This window comes from Schistocerca gregaria, chromosome 2, assembly GCF_023897955.1.
Source record: "Schistocerca gregaria isolate iqSchGreg1 chromosome 2, iqSchGreg1.2, whole genome shotgun sequence".
Lineage (NCBI taxonomy): Eukaryota > Metazoa > Arthropoda > Insecta > Orthoptera > Acrididae > Schistocerca > Schistocerca gregaria.
In genome coordinates, this window is record NC_064921.1 from 674,446,495 (window position 1) to 674,464,766 (window position 18,272).

General features: G+C 40.0%; 1 long non-coding RNA gene across 1 annotated transcript in view; it reads left to right on the forward strand.

Moving 5' to 3' along the window:
- Window positions 1–17,799, forward strand: part of LOC126336330 (uncharacterized) — a 66,301-nt gene extending 48,502 nt beyond the window's left edge. Inside the window, exons 2-3 of the long non-coding RNA XR_007564947.1 lie at window positions 16,516–16,675; window positions 17,485–17,799. This is a non-coding gene — a long non-coding RNA (uncharacterized LOC126336330). The remainder of the gene's footprint in view (window positions 1–16,515; window positions 16,676–17,484) is intronic.
- The last annotated feature ends 473 nt before the right edge of the window (window positions 17,800–18,272 follow it).

Consider the following 18,272-nt stretch of genomic DNA (forward strand, 5'->3'; position numbering starts at 1 on the left):
CCACCATCGTCCACGAAAAGGAAAGTACCATGTCCAATCAATAACGACACAGGCTTATGAAAGTTCCATTACAAACAGTGCGGTACAAATCTGGAACACTTCTCCGCATAAGATAAACATTATTTCATCATTCCTACATTTTAGTAAAACCACAAGGTCAGTCTTACTTGATCACTGTTCCTACGCAGTAGCAGAATCTTTGCAACATGTGAATTGCGAAGCATAAAAGAAAAAGGAGCAAAATATCTTTATACAAGTAGCGCAATCTGTCCTGTAGATTTAGCCAATCGAACAAAATCACCCCTCAAAGAAAGGTGAACCTATATTTACATAATATCAAATATTATAGTATATACTTATATTAAAGTAATAATAAAATATCAGAACCTAATAAAAACGCGAATGTTAGGGAAAAAAATTGGTGAATGTTAAGACGTGAACCACCGCCCCACTAAACAACTCTATACTAGACAATGACGCTACTTATTAGGCTTTTTTTTTCGATATAGTTCGTTACGTTAGGTCTGGGCGGACGTCACAAGACATCTGTTCAAACAGATAGTTGGTTTCTTGACTCAGTTTTTTTTTATTACAGAGAGAACGCAGCTCTCTGACCGAACACGCTGAGCTATGATACGTGCCATGGTAGCCGACGGTGAACATTGAATCGCAGAACAACATGCATAGTTTGTGTGACCTGTGTAATATACATCGTGAAAGTAACAATAAAACATTGGCATCTAATCATAGTATGTTACCCGTGCTTAAAACCTTAATTGTAGATATGTTACTGATTGAAATTTAATTATAAGAAACTGTACCAGGAACAAACGCGTTTTGGGTGGATCTTCAGTGGGTTGCTGCCTTCAGATGCCCTACTCTGATAACACACAAGTTACAATAATTCTTTTGCCACGAATATGATGTTTCTCATTATTTTATTGGAACGAATCACACAGTTAACAACCGGTTTTCCAGTGATTCTCAATTTGCTGGTGCTCATAAATGGCATATATACACATAGGCTTGAAATGAATGCCAATATGGCACCTCATAACTCTGTACTGAATGGAGACGGCGTGCGTGTGACGTAGGTGGCGTTGTGCCATTTCATTGGTCAACTCTCATACGCAAGCTCATCATATCTCACATGCCAGATATTGCTCTGCACGGCCTCATTTGTGTGGCTAAGCCCCGTTAACGTTAAGCTGTCGCATTGCAAATGTCGCCCTGTGAGGCTCTAGCACGGGGTGACAATAGCTTATTGTTTGAGCTCGGCCAGTATTAAGTTTAGTGTAGTAAGTTTTAAGACCCTTGTTGCTAAGCTCTGTTGTTGTTGTTGTGGTCTTCAGTCCTGAGACTGGTTTGATGCAGCTCTCCATGCTACTCTATCCTGTGCAGGCTTCTTCATCTCCCAGTGCCAACTGCAACCTACATCCTTCTGAATCTGCTTAGTGTAATCATCCCTTCTACGCTTCTACGATTTTTACCGTCCACGCTGCCCTCCAATACTAAAATCGGTGATCGCTTGATGCCTCAGAACATATACCACCAACCGATCCCTTCTTCTAGTCAAGTTGTGCCACAAACTCCTCTTCTCCCCAGTTCTATTCAATACCTCCTCATTAGTTATGTGATCTACCCATCTAATCTTCAGCTTTCTTCTGTAGCACCACATTTCGAAAGCTTCTATTCTCTTCTTGTCCAAACTATTTATCGTCCATGTTTCACTTCCATACATGGCTACACTCCATACAAATACTTTCAGAAACGACATCCTGACCCTTAAAGTTATACTCGATGTTAACAAATTTCTCTTCTTCAGAAACGCTTTCCTTGCCAGTCTACATTTTATATTCTCTCTACTTCGACCATCATCAACTCCTTTACTGCTTTAAGTGTCTCATTTCCTAATATAATTCCCTCAGCATCACCCGACTTATTCGTCTACATTCCATTATCTAAGCTCTGTTAGCCTATTCTATTTGAATGTAGTAATCATGTTGTTGAAGAGTATAAAGCTTTTTTTTTGCATAGCAAGTTTTAAAAGCCAGTTGACTTCATTTAGTAATTATGCGCTTGGCCATTATTAAGTTGTAAGAAACGTGTTGCTAAACCCTGACTCGTGCTATTTATGTGTTTGATGGTTGAAACCTTACTTACCTAGTATTGAAGTTGCTTTATGCCCTTTCTCATTCTGTAATATTTATACCTATCGTGGGTCTAAGTAGTTGAGCTTGAGGCATGGGCCACACCCATCAGAGCTAAAAAGGGCTGACAAAAAAATTTAACTCTTCATTGCAAGCATGAGCTGTTAATCCCGCTGCTAAGTTTGAGCTAAGTTACTTCCATAACGAAGGTAGTGGCTGCGGTCTTAGTTTCAGAGATCCTGCTGCAGCCTGTTTCACGTTTGGCCCGGGTTCGAGTGTCACAAACTGATTTTTAGGGAGCTCTTCCTGGGAAGTGGGAAGAGGGGGAGGGGGGGGGGGGGGGGGGGGGGACGGCCAAGATCCACGATCCACAGCTCCATCAGGAACGAGACGCCATTCGCTTCCTGTCATCATACAGCGGGAGAGGAATGTCGAACTTTTTTTATTTATTGAAACCCGTTTAAATAAATTGAAAAGACATTCTATTCTAGCCTGACCGTTAATAATCCAGCCCTCCAATCCTGTGATATCGTGGACATCTTATATAGCTGACACAATTCATGATAGAAATTCTTCACCATCATTCTTCACATGCGTGGGTGTGGTTCGAGGAACCTGTTCCGGTTGCTCGTCCTTACCTCCAACGATCCCTGGACCGACGTATGTCCCTTACCCCCATTGGTACATGTTGCAAAACTTTTTTAGCATATCTATCTTGTTACATTGCTTCCATTTCTGCTTATGCGTCTCAACTTTTTCTGTTATTTCAGTATCTTACATTTTCGTTTCGTATTACGTGTCTAGTGGTAGTGTCTTTGATTAATAAAAGTCCTCGATCCCGGGTTCGAACTCCGCCACCGCTTAAATTTTGAATGTAAGTCCATAGCAATGGTAGATAAAGACTTCAGGCGTAAGAAGTCGCCTTCGTTCAGCCAACGGCGTTGTCAGAGAGGACAGAGAAGTGGACAAAGTTCAGTGCGTTCTCTTGCCCTTTGGGTGGGAAACTGTTCCTAACGGGGAGGAATCAGCAATGGCCAACGACATGGGGATGCAGAAGGCGATAGAAACCACTGCACTGAAGACACATAATGTGTATCCACAGGACATGAGGCCTTTAACTGAAAAAGTGTCATGATGATCTCACCTTTCACAAAAGATTCCGAACTAGTCACCGATTCGGATCTCCAGGAAGGGAGAGCCAAAGGGGAGGTGACCATGAGAAAAAGATCGAATAACGAACGAAAAGATGGTGGCGTGGAATGCCAGAAGCGTGATAGGGCAGGTAGAAAATCTGGAAAGGGAAGTGCTAAGGTTCAGTCTAGATACACTGGGGGGTCAGTAGAGTGAAATGGAAATGAGACAAGGATTTCTGGTCGGACGACCATACGGTAATATCAACAACAGCAGAGAGTGTAACGGGAGTAGGATTCATTATGAATAGGAAGGTAGTGCAGAGTGTGAGTTACGGTGAACACTTCAGTGATAGCGATGTTTTCCTCAGAATCGACAACAAATCAACATTGACAGCGACAGTTCAGGTGTACATGCCGAAGTCGCAAGCCGAAAACGAAGAGATAATTATATAAGGATATTGAACAAGCATTTCAAATCCGTAGAGGGTGCTGAAATTCTAATAGTCATAGGGGAATGGAATGCGGTTGCTGGGGTAGGAGTAGAAGAAAGGGTGACAGGAGAATATGGGCTTGGTACTTAGGAATGAGAGAGGAGAAAGACTGATTGAGCTCTGCAGTAAATATCAGCGAATAATAGGGAATACACTGTTCAAGAATCACAAGAAGAGGTGGTTTACTTGGAAAAGTCCGGGAGATACGGAAGGATTTCAATTAGATTACCTCATTGCCAGGAAGAGATTCCCAAATCAGATTTTGGATTTTAAGGCTTACTCAGGAGCAGATACAGACTCAGATCACAGTTTAGTAGTGATGAAGAGTAGTCTGAAGTTTCAGAGGCTATTCAGAAAGAATCATTGAGCAAAGAAGTGGGATACGTAAGAACTAAGAAATGAAGAGACGCGCTTGAATTTTTCCAAGGCTAGAAATACTGCAATAGTGAATAGCGCAGTAGGTATTTCGTTGAAGAGGAATGGACGTCCCGCAAAATGGAAGTCACTGAAGTTGGATAGAAAAACATAGGTAGGGAGAAGGTAACTGCGAAGCAACGATGCGTGACAGAAGAAATACTTCAGCTGATTGACGAAAGAGGAAAGTATAAAAATGTTCAGGGAAAATCAGGAATACAGAAATACGAGTAATTTAAGAATGAAATAAATAGGAAGTGCATGGAAGCTAAGACGAAATAACTGCATGAATATGTGAAGAAATAGAAAAACAAAAGATTGTCGGAAGGACTGACTCAGCATTTAGACACATCAAAACAGCCATCCGTGAAATTAAAAGATAGGGTGGTAACATTAAGAGTGCAATCGAAATTCCACTGAGAAGTCAAAACAGCCTTCGGTGCAAATAAAAGGAAGGATGGTAACAGGTAAAGGTACCAGAAAGGCAGTTCTGACGCTGCGGTTGATAACAGGTGGAAGACTAAAGTAAATCCAAAACACATCAGAGGATCCGAAAAGCGATTGACAGTGTCAAATGGTGCAAGATATTCGAAATTCTGAAAAAAATATGGATACGCTACAGGGAAAGACGGGTAATATTCCATATGTACAAAAGCGAAGAGGGAACAATAAGAGTGGAAGATTAAAAGCTAAGTGCTTGGATTAGAAAGGGTGTAAGACATGAACGTAGTGCTGCGCCCCTACTGCTCAATTGATACATCGAAGAAGCAATGACGAAAATAATAGAAAGGTTCAGCAGTGGAAACAAAACTCAATGATAAGATTCGACGATGACATTGCTATCCTCAGTGTCAGTGAAGAATTACAGGATCTGCTGAACTGAATGAACGGTCAAATGCCTACAGAATACTGATTGAGGGTACATCGAAGACAGCTGAATGTAAGAAGTAGCAGAACTGTGAACAGCGAGAAACCTAACATCAGGATTGATAATTACGAAATAGATGAAGGACATAAAAATCAGTCTAGTACTGGCAAAGAGGGCATTCCTGGCCAAGAGAGGTCTTCTATAATATCAAACATAGGGCTTAATTTGAGGAAGAAATTTCTGAGAATGTGCGTTTGGAGCACAGCATTGTATGATAGTGAAACATGGACTGTGGGAAAACCAGACCAGTAGATTTTCAAAGCATATGAGATGTGTTACTCAGAAGAATGTTAAAAATCAAGTGGACTGATAAGGTAAGTAATGGAAAACCTCTCCGTAGAGTCAGCTAGGAAAGAAATATATAGAAAACTGACAAGAAGTAGCGACAGGGTGGTAGGATATCTGTTAAGTACAATAACTGAATAATTTTCATAATAGTAGTAGCTACAGAGGGTAAAAACTGTAGAGGAAGACGGAGATTGAAAAATATCCAGGAAATAATTGAGTAGGTAGGTTGCAAGTGCTAATCTCAGATAAAGAGGTTGACACAGGAGAGGAATTCATTGCTGGCCGCATCAAACCAGACAGAAGACTGACGATACAAAAAAAAACTCTTAGTTGATACCCTTTAGCTGATCTGAGAAACTGCATTTGTGAAGTAAGCATTTCTTCACTGTTATCCAAACCTCAGGTCGTTACAGTGGCAATGGAACAGCTGTTGATTTATAGAATTTCAGTTGCGTTTCTTATGTTGCCTTTTTGTTTAATGTTCTTTTTATTGTTTCACAAATACCTTGTAACTTTATGCGGGTCCCGACCGCCGGTAGATGCTGACAGCTATTGTGAGTCACACCGCCGGTTTGCCGGAGTCCGTGGGACTGCAGCTATTCTCCAGCCTGAAGGTAACGGGATGGGTTGCTCTAATTTAGCTAAAGGGTGGTGGCCTGGCGCGACTAGATGATCTACAAAGACGAGTGGTTTTCCGACAGAATGTCTGGTGTTACCTTTGTACCCTTTAAGAAACAAGCGTCTGAAAGTGTCGGCAAGAAGTAGCACTTTACAGATGTACTCAGGGCGGTAGCAGGGTATGGCCTAGCGCAGTGACTACGTTGTGCGATGGAGGCTGACTGGACGAAACATCGGCATGCTAAAATAATGTCGTGAAACTGTGGACAGCTTATGGAACCGAGGAGTCGGTCAGTGATCCTGCTAGGACACAGTAGGATTGTTCGTGCCCTCTGGGGCTGAGGAGATGTGGAGGCGTCATTCGAATGTTGGTATTCAGGGACCAGAAAGGCTGTTTTCGTGAATGAATGGTTTAGAAATTGTTCGGAAGTGCGTTCCCTCCCACGCATGTGGGAAACATTTTAATGTATTGTTGGTTTTAGAGGTGGCTGTTGATGTCAGTGAGCGAACAGGGACTGTTAATAAGAGCCCCAAATAGAATGTGGAGAAACTGGCTAGCTGGGAGCGTTGCATAACGAAGCGGGCTTGACGAGGATTATTAGAAGAAGAATAAATTGAGTTTTTCTCCAACATAAGTTTGAAGTGTGGAGTTCTCGTGTATGCCCTTACCCCTCTTGACGTTAGTGTTCCTGTGTTGCTTACAGAACATATGGGAGAAACCAACTGGTGACTATATGGAGACTAATAGTGGTGTTTGTTGTTAAATACAGCGTCAGAACTCTGGAGATTTTGGAGATAGCCAGATGGCTTCAAGGGTCTAAATAGTGGTACAGAGGATGTGACTGTTGTAAGCCTGTCTCATGGATCTAAGCGAGCCTGGCGACCCTTATTTGGCTTTATAGCGTAGGTGTAGGAGAGCCTAGAAATAATTCAGGTCCGCGACGAAGTCTGCGGAGCAATACGTTGCGTGATTTGCCTCGCGCACAGCACGGCGCTAAGACTTCGTGGACTCTGGCCGCGGCCGCGACAGAACACCAGATGCTGGAGGAGCTCCAAGATAACAGACTTCGCAGAACGTTTCCACTTTGCTGCTTCATTCTTTATACCTTTATCATATTCAAAAGAAATGTCGCAGTTCAGGTACTTACAATGACCTACTTGTTCTATGATTTTATTTTTCTGTGCCTGTTGTTTCCCACGGAATACAATTACTTTTGTCTTTTCTGTACATATTTTGAAATTGTCATTTTGTTCAATTTGGTTACATTGTAAAATATTTCTTGGCTATTATAGTCTGGTCGTCAGCATATATTAACTTATTTACATAATTGCTCTTTTCTACTTTTATTTCTATGTTATTTTTGTGTCCTCATTTTTTTTTCGTTGTGTCATTTATATATACCAAATTGAATAAGATTTGAGGAAGTCTACTATCTTATTTAATCCCGTGGTCAGCTAAAATCCAATTCTTACTTGTTTTGTTCCTCGTTTTTATTACAAATTTTGTTCCATTGATAAGCTTCTTACGGCCCATATCAGGTGTCCTGGAATTCTATTTTCTTGTAAAATTTACAAGAGTTTGGTCTGCTTAACCTCTCAGACGGCTTGACATACTCGATGAAACCTATTCTCATTGTCAACTTCTCTTCTTTTATTTATCAATACCTTCCAAGTATCCATTGTTGTCTGTCCAGATCTAAATCCACTCAGGTCTTCACTAAAAATTCTTTCGACTATTTTTCTTAAGTTAGAGTTAAATTTTTTGCATATGCATAATATCCAGCTGTTATAACACTTATTCCCCTATTATTACTACAGTCTTTTCGATCTCTTCTTTTAAAAACTGAGTCTACAACAGCTGTTCACTAGATTTCCGGTATTCTCGCTTTCTACGAGCATAAATCTAGGAAGTGTAAAAATCTAAATTTGGGGAGAATCACGCCATGTTTTAATAGATCGATGTTAATGCCATCTATACCAGTTGCCTTTTTGTTTCTCGTAGTTTTGAAACGCTTCCTAATTCTGCTAATGTCAGTACATCCAGCCCTCTTCCACCCTTCCACATTTCTTTTTGTTCCATTAAGTTTTGGTCATACCACAGATTTTCATAACGTTCTTCCCATAGTGTTTCGTTGATTGTGTTAGCGGATCCTTTCTTGTTTACTTAAATGTTTGACCGCTTTATACGCAATTATTTGATGTTCATGAATTCCTAGGTTACTTACATATCTGTCCCAGCTTGCTTTGTGTGCTATTTTAAATTCTCGTTTAGCAGGTGTTCTTTTTCAATTACTTTCTCCTTTCAGTTCTGGCGTTTTTCTTTGCAGATATTTTAGATAAGCTCCTTTTTTCTCTCTTTGTCTAATTCTTCTTTCCATATCCGTAATCCCTTCTTAGTATATCTTTTAAAAAATCTTGTCCTCAGTGCTTCAAAAGCTACCTTCTGAGCACCGCTACTTTTATTCTTCTATTTTTCATTAATTACTTCAGTGATGGATTTCATTAGTATTTGTTCATTTAATCTCCTTTCGTATAAGTTTTGCATCCTTTTATCTGGTAATACGTGTACTTTGAATGTTGTTTATTTCTGTGATTGTTATTGCTCCCTTTGACCGCGAGCTGCCATGTGTACTTGTGAATATCTTTTCTTTTTAAATAAAAAAGAGTTATTTCAAGTTACTGAAATTGTGAATCGTCTTAATTCTTTCTCTTTTTAATTCAAATATATTTCTTTTGGGTGCCAATTACGTTAGTTATAGGTTCCCTACTCTTGCGTTAAAATCCCCCAGTAAAAAAATTAAGTCACTTTTATTTTGCTTGTGTATTTCATTTTGCAAAATAGAATAAAACTCTTTTGTTTCCTCTTTCTTTCCTTCTTCTGGTATAGATATTTCTACTACTGTCACGTTAATCTTACAGTCATTACTCGTTCATTACTAAAGGTATGTGAGTCTATTACGGATGCCCATATTTTGCTCACAAGTAAGCCACTACTGCTTGAGCTTTGAACTCTGATGTCTTCTGTACTCCGCTGTGAAACATCGTTAATCATCTTTAGTTCTTTCAAATTTTTCTTTGTTTCCGTTGTAGCTAATATATCTACTTTCATGTCTTTCATTACTTGAACTAATTCAGTTTCTTTGTTGGTGAGTCTTGTGTGCTGCAGTAGGCATAATGTTTATCCGTTCAGTTATTTATTTGTTGAAGCTTGTAAAATGGTGTTTTTTTCTTTTTTTACTAGTAGAGGTTACTGGCCTATAGCTAAGCATCTTCCCCTGTAGGACAGGGAACTGTGATTTCGAGTGTTCTTCCCCTAAAGAGGCTACCTGCACTACGGTTGACGAAGCTTCTCTATCCCCTAGTATTGTACAACCAAGTTTGGAATTTACTATGATTTACAAAGACGAAGACAATGTTCATAAAACTAGGGCTGACGTTTGTAAACTCTGCAGATTAAAGTTTCTTCAAGTGAATCAGTTGTTATTTTATTTTCATTCACGTTATTTCTGTCACCTCTGTTGTATATGGTATTCGTTCCACATTCACATAATATTAGTGCATTCGTCGTATATCTAGTATTTAATTACAGTAAATCTCAATTTATGAAAGTTAGCTGTCTTTTTGTCTTTCAGTGTTGAAAATCCCGTTGCCCGTAAGATTCACGGTACAAATCCTGAACTTTTCGTCATGGAGAACATTCCTTCACTTGATCCTAAGAACAACTGCACAGTGGCGCCTGATATATGTTTCGTCTTCTTCCTCGAAAAGTGTGGCGTTGAAATTTTTAACGCTGCTAATTTTTCAGATAAGAAAGTCAGAAATTAAAAAAATTCGGCTATATAAAAAACTTGCTCTCAGCTTAATTTCTGAGGAATTTCAGAGATCCTCTCTGCTATATAAGATATTGCACTTACCAGTCCAAGTATGTTGAATATGATCGTAAACAGTACACAAAAAATGTTAAATCCACTGTTCTTCCTTCGAAGTATTAATACAGGAACTTTATACTGCAATCAGTACAAACTCGGTAAAGATTTCAAGAGTTTTCTGAAAAGTCATGGTATTGGTGCGTTTCGTTGCTCAAACCGTTCACGATTTCGTACATCATAACTCTGCCCATCTCTCGTTTCGTATGATTTTAATGTTTCGTCAAATTCACATAAGAATTTAAGTCTAGGACCGCAGAGAGGGATTTTTGATTGGCAGTTTTATTTTGAAGTTGGAATTAACTACGCAAATCTCCCCCGCGCAACAGTTGTGGTCTTTCTTATATATTAGCGGAAACACAAAACAGATGAGAAATATGTTGAGATGAATTGCAATATGACAGCTTTGGCGACGACTCCAATGACCTCGTTCTCAATGTGTCATTAAAACGTTCTTCCTTAGTTTATTACACCGCATTAAGCTGTATACGGACGGGGGTAAACCCCTTCCTGCAATTGTAAATTTCAATTGACTGTTACAACATTAACTTTCTCGTTAAAATACGAGCCACGTGCTCACATATGTCACTGAAACCTAACGATAGATGGTACCTCTACTGCGCTATGTGTCGTAACGAATAAATCTTTTTCCAGTTATAATTGCGGCTAGAATAGTGCCTTCTGGTCATTGGGATGTGGTAGATTTGTAGGTGTTAATGTAGACGTTTTATTTATGACTCGTAATTCCTCCTGGCTTTCACGAACTTTGGGAATATGTGTAGTATTGGCGGTGCGGTTGACTTCCGGTTCTACTATTTAACTTCTGCAGTTGGTGTTAAATATGAAGGGTTAACCAAACCTCGACCGACAAAGTACTTTGACATAACGGACCCGTGGTCTTCAGTGGCTCCTTACTGAGTGATTCCGTTCCGTTTGGTATCTTACACCCAGTTGAAATTGGAAATTTGTGGTAAGATCCTAAGGGACCAAACTGCTGAGGTCATCGGGCCTAAGCTTACACACTACTTAATCTACCTTACTCTAACTTACGCCAAGGATAACACACACACCCATGCCCGAGGGAGGACTCGTATCACCGACGGGGAGGAAGTCGCGCGAACCGTGACAAGGCGCCTTAAACGACGCGGCTACAACGCGCTTACTCCCAGTTGTCAATGTATTTGTATCGCGCAGAAATTACCTGTACAATAGTCCGAATATAGACAGTATGGGCTGCCTGTGTTATTTTGAAACAAACGTGTTCAAATGAGTCACAGTGCTTGATGTTGACAACAGTAATGCTCACACTGCTTGTTGCCCACAAAGCCTATATTCAGTCTGCTCGGCTCTCTCTCTGGTTTGTTTCTTCGGTAACGATAGCTGTAAATCAACAGTGAAACACAGTATTATGGGTAGGATTGCTGAACAAGAACTATTCGATGTTCACCTCGCGTGTGGGTTCACTGAATGCAATGAAAGAGCGGAACAACGACGCTACACACAGAGCTGTTCCCGCAGCGACGCAACCACATCACAGTGTGTTTGTAACTGTTTACAGGGTGTTCCATTTATCTTGACCACCCTAAATAACTGTCTGTCCAGATGCAAATTACAAAATGTTACAAGCAAAAGTTCTTTGGCCGTCAGGGGGACATCAATCATCATGATTGCCTTCGTTGTAGCGTTGTTTTTTACAAAGATATGAACAGTGGTATTACTTTTTTAAATGGAACCCTGTATTTTTTATTCGGTAATTCATTTCCTCTTCTAAAGACTTATTCAAGAATGTATCACAGTGTACCATTCACTGAAACACAATGTTATTAATTACATATCACAACACTAACATTGACGCTCCCAGGTCCAGAAAGCTCTATGCAACAGAAACTGCAGATCAATTTGCCATTTTCATTGCGAAATTTCCGGCTTATTCATGTCTGGGGTAATAATAAAGGGCTGATTGCCTGGGTTGTCTGCTAGCGTAGTGAAAGGTGTTTGCTGCTGCAAGCGAGATCTGGTTTGTGTTCGGTTCTAATCTCGATGGAGGCAGATAGACTACCAGTAACGAAGATATTTTTGCGCCCCCCAATGTGTTTTACTGCTATCTTTATTCTATACCGGCGCCCTGTGGATGTCAATATGAAACTTGTAGAATTTCATACTTGTTACAGCCTACTTTTTCCGCTTCTGTCACTTACTGAATTGACTTAAGTGTGGCACTGAATGATTTTTAACTGAATTTCGTTATGAATCTTCACGCATTGCTAAATTTGCACACTTTCGTGATACGTCAGCAACGGAAATCCAGTATGAATGGTCTGAATGTTGACACAGACCGTTTAGAGGCCAAATGCGCATAATATTTTGATAATTCGTAACGATCTGGGGTAGTTTGTCTTACCAAAGCAGTTATGTTGTCTCGAATAAGCTGAAATTGATTTTTGTTAGTACAGTTCATACTAATTAGCGTTTCTGCTTTCATTTATATCTTAAATTGCCATGTCGTGTTTAACACACTAATCAGCATTAATATAGTCTTACACACGATCGAAAACAGTCTGACAAAGTTCGGATGGTTTGTCAATTTCACGCCTGCGCATGGTATGTTGGTACCACTTCGTCGCCTTGCCTGTTATGCTGTCTAGCAGACTTTAAAGCTATGCGAATCAGCATATCGAAAAGGCGAGGGGTCTCGCTCGTTTTGTCCACGACTGTACACCTACATCGAGAATTGCGTGGGAATGATTTCCAGAATCGTGTACACTTCTGTCAGTGGGCACAGCAGCAAATCATCGCCAAACCGAACTTCTTTTCCAATGTTCCATTTACCGATGGATGTTCCTTCTCAAACAAAGGACTGGTAAATACAAGGAACATGCATTATTGGTCCAGTGACAACCCACGATGGCTTAGAGAGGTGGAACATCAGCGTCAATGGAGACTTAGCGTCTGGTGTGGGTGCTTGGTACTGCAATTATTTTCCCTTATTTCATCTATAGTATACTAAACGGCAGAGCGTATGCCGACTTCCTCAGACGAATCCTTCCTTCTCTTCTGGATGAAATGCTGCTAAGAACCATAATGCTTATTATGTTATATCGACACGATGCATGTCCAGCACATAATGCACAGCGTACACCTCGTGTTCTGAACTGAAGGTATCCTGCCAGATGGGTTGGTCGAGGAGGAACAGTTACTTGGCCTGCTCGGTCTTCTGATTTAAATCCTCTGGGCTTTTTCTTTGGGGATGCATTAAAGACGTTGTCTGTCGCGATATTCCAACAACTCCAGAGGACATGCAGGAGCGTATCGTGCTTGCTTGTAATTCTCTTCGGCAGGCAACACTGGAAGCAGTAAATAATTCTTTCATTCAACGAGTGCACCAGTGTATCGTTGTCCAGGGTCACCACTTTGAATGTTCTACTCCTGAGCAATGGCACAGGAGAGTCAAAGTCAATTTTGTGTTATGTTTTCACTTTATTTGCATTTGTTTTCAGACAACTCCAGCAAGTGGACGAGTTTGTGATCGAGAGCTCAAAGTCATTGTTGTGTTATGTAATTAATAACGTTGTGTTTCAGTGAATGGTACATTGTGATACATTTTTGAATAGGTCTTTAGGAGAGGAAATGAATTACCGAATAAAAAATACAGGGTGACATAGAAAACACTCATACCGCTTTTCGTATCTTTGTAAAAAAACAAAGCTACAACGAAGGCAATCATACTGATTAATGTTCCCCTGACGGCTAAAGAACATTTGCTTGAAACATTTTGTAATTTGCATCTGGTCAAACAGGTAATTAGGGTGATCAAGATAAATGGGACACCCTGTATAGCTGCATACTAGAAAATGGATCCTTCAGTGTTAAAATGTAACGTACCGTAAAAGGTATACCGGAACACTCGATTTGGAAGAGATTTTGTCATTGTGACATTTGTTCCACAAGAAGCCGGCGCATTAAACGAGCTCTGAACACAAAAATCTTTTTAAGGCCTGTTGCTTACTGACTTCCGATGTTGTGTTTAGCATTTTGGTAATTGTTTATTTTATGCTCTTTCATTCTTGTGAAGATAATTTTACATAAACGTATGTCATTATAGTAACAAATCGAATAAATCGCCTTATTATACTATAACGATCCATCGAAGACCACGGATCCTTATCCCAAAAAACTCAGAATATATCCCTGAGTCACCTTCGAAGTTTTTCCCGCAAAGTTCAGGTTCACTTAGTATTGGCGAATCTGTATTTCTTACTGCTGTTATTCTAGCGTTTTTGTTGTACTAACAAGTTGAGTGTGGCCTGCCTTCATTTGGTTAATGCCCATTGCCAAGTTTGTGACCTGGATTTTGTTAATAAATCTTCAGATCCACACTAAAAATGACACATACCCGAGTGTACCAACAAGTAAGTCGTAAACTTTTACTTGTGGGACATCCACAACAGTTCTGCACCACGTTCGTGGTAAAATCATCCTCCACATTTGCAAAACACTTTTTTGAACGAAGCCGCACACAGAAATCGCTACACATTCCTACGGTTCCAGTGCCTTCGCCCCACCATCGCGTGTATCTGAAAGCTGAAGTAAAACAACATTTATAACCTACACTATGAATCAATTAGGAAATTTAAAAAAAATTGAATTTGACGTTTAAAAAATGGAAAACAGATTAACGGAGTGAACAATGGACAACCTAGCAGTAGTGGGACGCCCTAACAACTAATAGGCAAACATCTACCGCAGGTGGGCCATCAAATAACATCCCAAATTGTGGCTGCAAAGAACTCCAACTTTCAATTGTGGCGTGGGAAAACTCCTCTTGTCACAAAATTGCCACCAGGAATGTATGCAGTCTATAACAATAAAGCCACCTTAGGACATTAAAGGGAAGCTACGCGCTTAACCAAAGTGAACTAAATAGCAATCCTGCACTGCAGAATGCGCAAATTAGCTTACGGGCTAATGACGAACCACGCGAAAACGCCTACATTCGAGGCCAGCACTCACCAAGCGATGTTACAGCGCACTTATGGGACCCGTGCGACCACAATAAGCGGACTGAGCAATGACGTCGCCGGTCATTTTCATGGCAAGGCGGACACTGTCCCATTCTTCGTTGGTGAGGGCTGTATCTAACCAGCACAGCATCAGCGTCCTATGTATTTCCTTACTTGCGGAAACTCAACTGCAAACGTAGGCTGGCAGAAATTAGCCGTAACCGTTTTAAATGAACCGCCACAGTTTTCTCCTGGAACATTTTCAGGATACTTTCGAAGGCGTGCGTCATATCCGCTTCGGCCTTACTGGGTGCAGATACAACCTACAATCACACTATAATATTTACGATTTTTGTTCCATGAGTCCATAGTGAGGAGATCCTCAAGTATTTAGAACACTGCATGAAACAAGAATACATAATACGTACTTACAAAAAAGGAAATATGATAAATGTTTCTTCCACACATTCTAAGTAAAATGGTCCTCATGGATACGGAATAACTCAAAAAATATTTAACACATTTTCGTTTAAGGATAATAACAAACTCGACACGAAACATGTAAATGTATAACACTCTGGAATATTTTTAATATTTGTTAGGTTAATAATGTGTCCATACATCATTAAACAGAAAATCGCTTTCCAGCAGATATTTACATCGTTCACATTACTGCACTTAAGAATGTGCAGGATTCAGATTTCCCTAAAGACACTGGATCTGCTATATTTAAACTAAACCAGTCATAGCAGTCTCCGAAAGGAGGATGCTAAATTCACTGTAAACTTATTTGCTTACGAAATAACGTAATTGAATATTTTTGATGGCGCTTTCTCTAAATACAAAACAAAATTTAAAACTCATATAGAACGCGAGTCAGCACTGTGACTGACGATTTCATCCAGTTGCTGTCTGTTCTGGGTGAAAATTAACTCTGTAAGCAGTGTCACCCTCGAATGACACACCAAATTCAAAAACTACTCTATGAGTAACTAAAGAATTATACACACCGACATCCACTTCGCTTACGGCGCCACATTTCTCAGAACCCAAGAGCCCTCTACAATCCCACGTACACCAATCGATATACGTTGCTATAAACATACGTTGCAGTCAACCGTGTTCACATGTTCCTAAGTTGATACGGGCGTATTGACCGGATCTGTCAATCGGCCGTGTCGTTGTATCGATGCGGCTAAAGTTAGAGGTCGAACTCGTTCCGAGGACAGAAAAAACCATGTTCCCGTGCGTGACAGTGTGCTGTGGGCCGTCAACGGGAGACGTTCCCTGTAAGAGGTTTGACGGAATCACGTGCGGAGGACGCGGCAGTCGGTATTCGGCAGTGGTTTTCATGTGCCAGAGAGCGGCGTAAACAGGTCAGTGAGGCGTCTCTGTCCGAATGGGAGTGAGCCACGAGGGTTTGAGATGCTACTGTGCTCCACTTCGATCCATCACGTTAAGTGCCTGTCGAAACTTTTGTTTGCTCGTGCTTTGAGAAGTGTGGCGGGCTCTGTCTTTCATGCTCCGGTGTGGATTAACTTTTTTTTTTTTCTCTTATCTGTTGTAGAAGCAGGAAGGTTTGTACATAAGCAAAGAAACGTCCTGAGTGAGGTGCTTGTTTAACGTTAGCAGCTGATGGCTTGCGCTTACCTACGACCGGTTTCTACGCTGACTGCAAAAGGCGCTGGTAAACGTTTGCAATGGAATGGGTACCGTCTCAAGTTACTGTAAGTGATCATGTATTCTTGCCTCACCATTTCCAAGAGTAAAGTTGTGGATTGTTCTCTTGGATGACAAGTATGTAAAGCCCAAACTTAAGCGGTTAAATTTTTAAAAGGCACAAACTGTTGCCATGTTGCTTAATCGGATTGTTCAGCTCCAACTTATTGAGCTCCAACTGAAAAAGCATTATCTTTAACGACAAAAAATCAAAGCACCCACTTAAGTGCTAAATTTTAAAGGAACCAACAGTTGTGTTCCTCGAAGTGGCTGTTGATTTCATGCTAAAATTATCTTTATTCTTCTTACTTATGTAATAGCTCTTAAGGAAAATTGGCCTATTAAACTTTTGTTCAAATTGGCTGGTGTCCGAGTTTGAATAACCACATTGTGCCATAGATTTGGGCTGCTTTGGAGAAAATTTCAAGGAGGGCTAGTGTGCGAAGTTTAAGTCATTTACAGACCATTTCTAACATTATTTGTTTTGTAATTAGTCTTGGTTCAGTGTTGGTAATGTGTCTTGTAATTTTAAAATTATTTCATTTTGGAAAAATTGCTAAATTTAATATTTAAATTTTAGATCGTTAATTCCCAATTACTAGTGTCGTGTTCATGCAATTTTGGAGTAAGAAATTTTATTCGCTGTAAACAAATTGTCTTTAAACTTACTGTGCTTTACTAAATAGACTAGTGCCCATGTTTGAAGGCCACAGATTTTTCTCAGTTAAATAACAAATTTTAAAGGGCGTTATGCAACCATTGTAGTGTATACTTATTACCTAGTTGCGTGCACTAATGACTGTTGGTTTGGTCTTAGGTTGAAGATTATACAGCAGGAGGCCACTTCACAAATCTCAAGCTGTACTTTAGGTCAAGTTATCATTGTGCTTTATTACCTTCTTTCTTTTTTAAATGTGTGTGACTAGTGCCTCGATGTAATTAAAGAAATCTTCCTAGTTTTGTTAAGAACCTTCTGAGTTGCTAAGTGCCGCCGGTCAGTAATGTTAAGTGTTTTTTTTTTATTTGAGTAAAACAAGTCAGGATTTGGTATCTCGTTATAAATAATCCTTTTAAATACTCTAAGTACCAATATATGTTTCTTAATTGATGTCAATAAACGATTTCTGAATCTATCGATCAGAGGCTTTCCACTCAAGGATCACTGTATCCAAACTATACCGCTCTAAGCGTTGTAAAAGTGTCATTAGCTCCAAAGTGATTCCATCTATCTTCACCGATCCCGATCCTCGCTCCCCCCCCCCCCCCCCCCCTTCCTGAAGAGCATCTTCTGTTCTGATGAAAATAGACCGAAATGGTGAGGAAAAATGTACCACTAATAGTCAATGTGAATAGAGTATACACTGTCCTAATAACAAATGAGTGGAAATCCGCATAATTATAAATATTGAAGTTAGATAATTAGTCGAATGTTATTAATTAAAATTTAATTTTAATCAAAATGAAATTACCTAGAGAAATAAGACGATCAGCAGTCCTAAAGTGGACAATTTATTATTGAAATAAATTGGATTAGATTGAATTTCAGGTTACATTAGTATCATGTATATGGGAGACAGTGGTCACTACTATACACATTAGCTAATT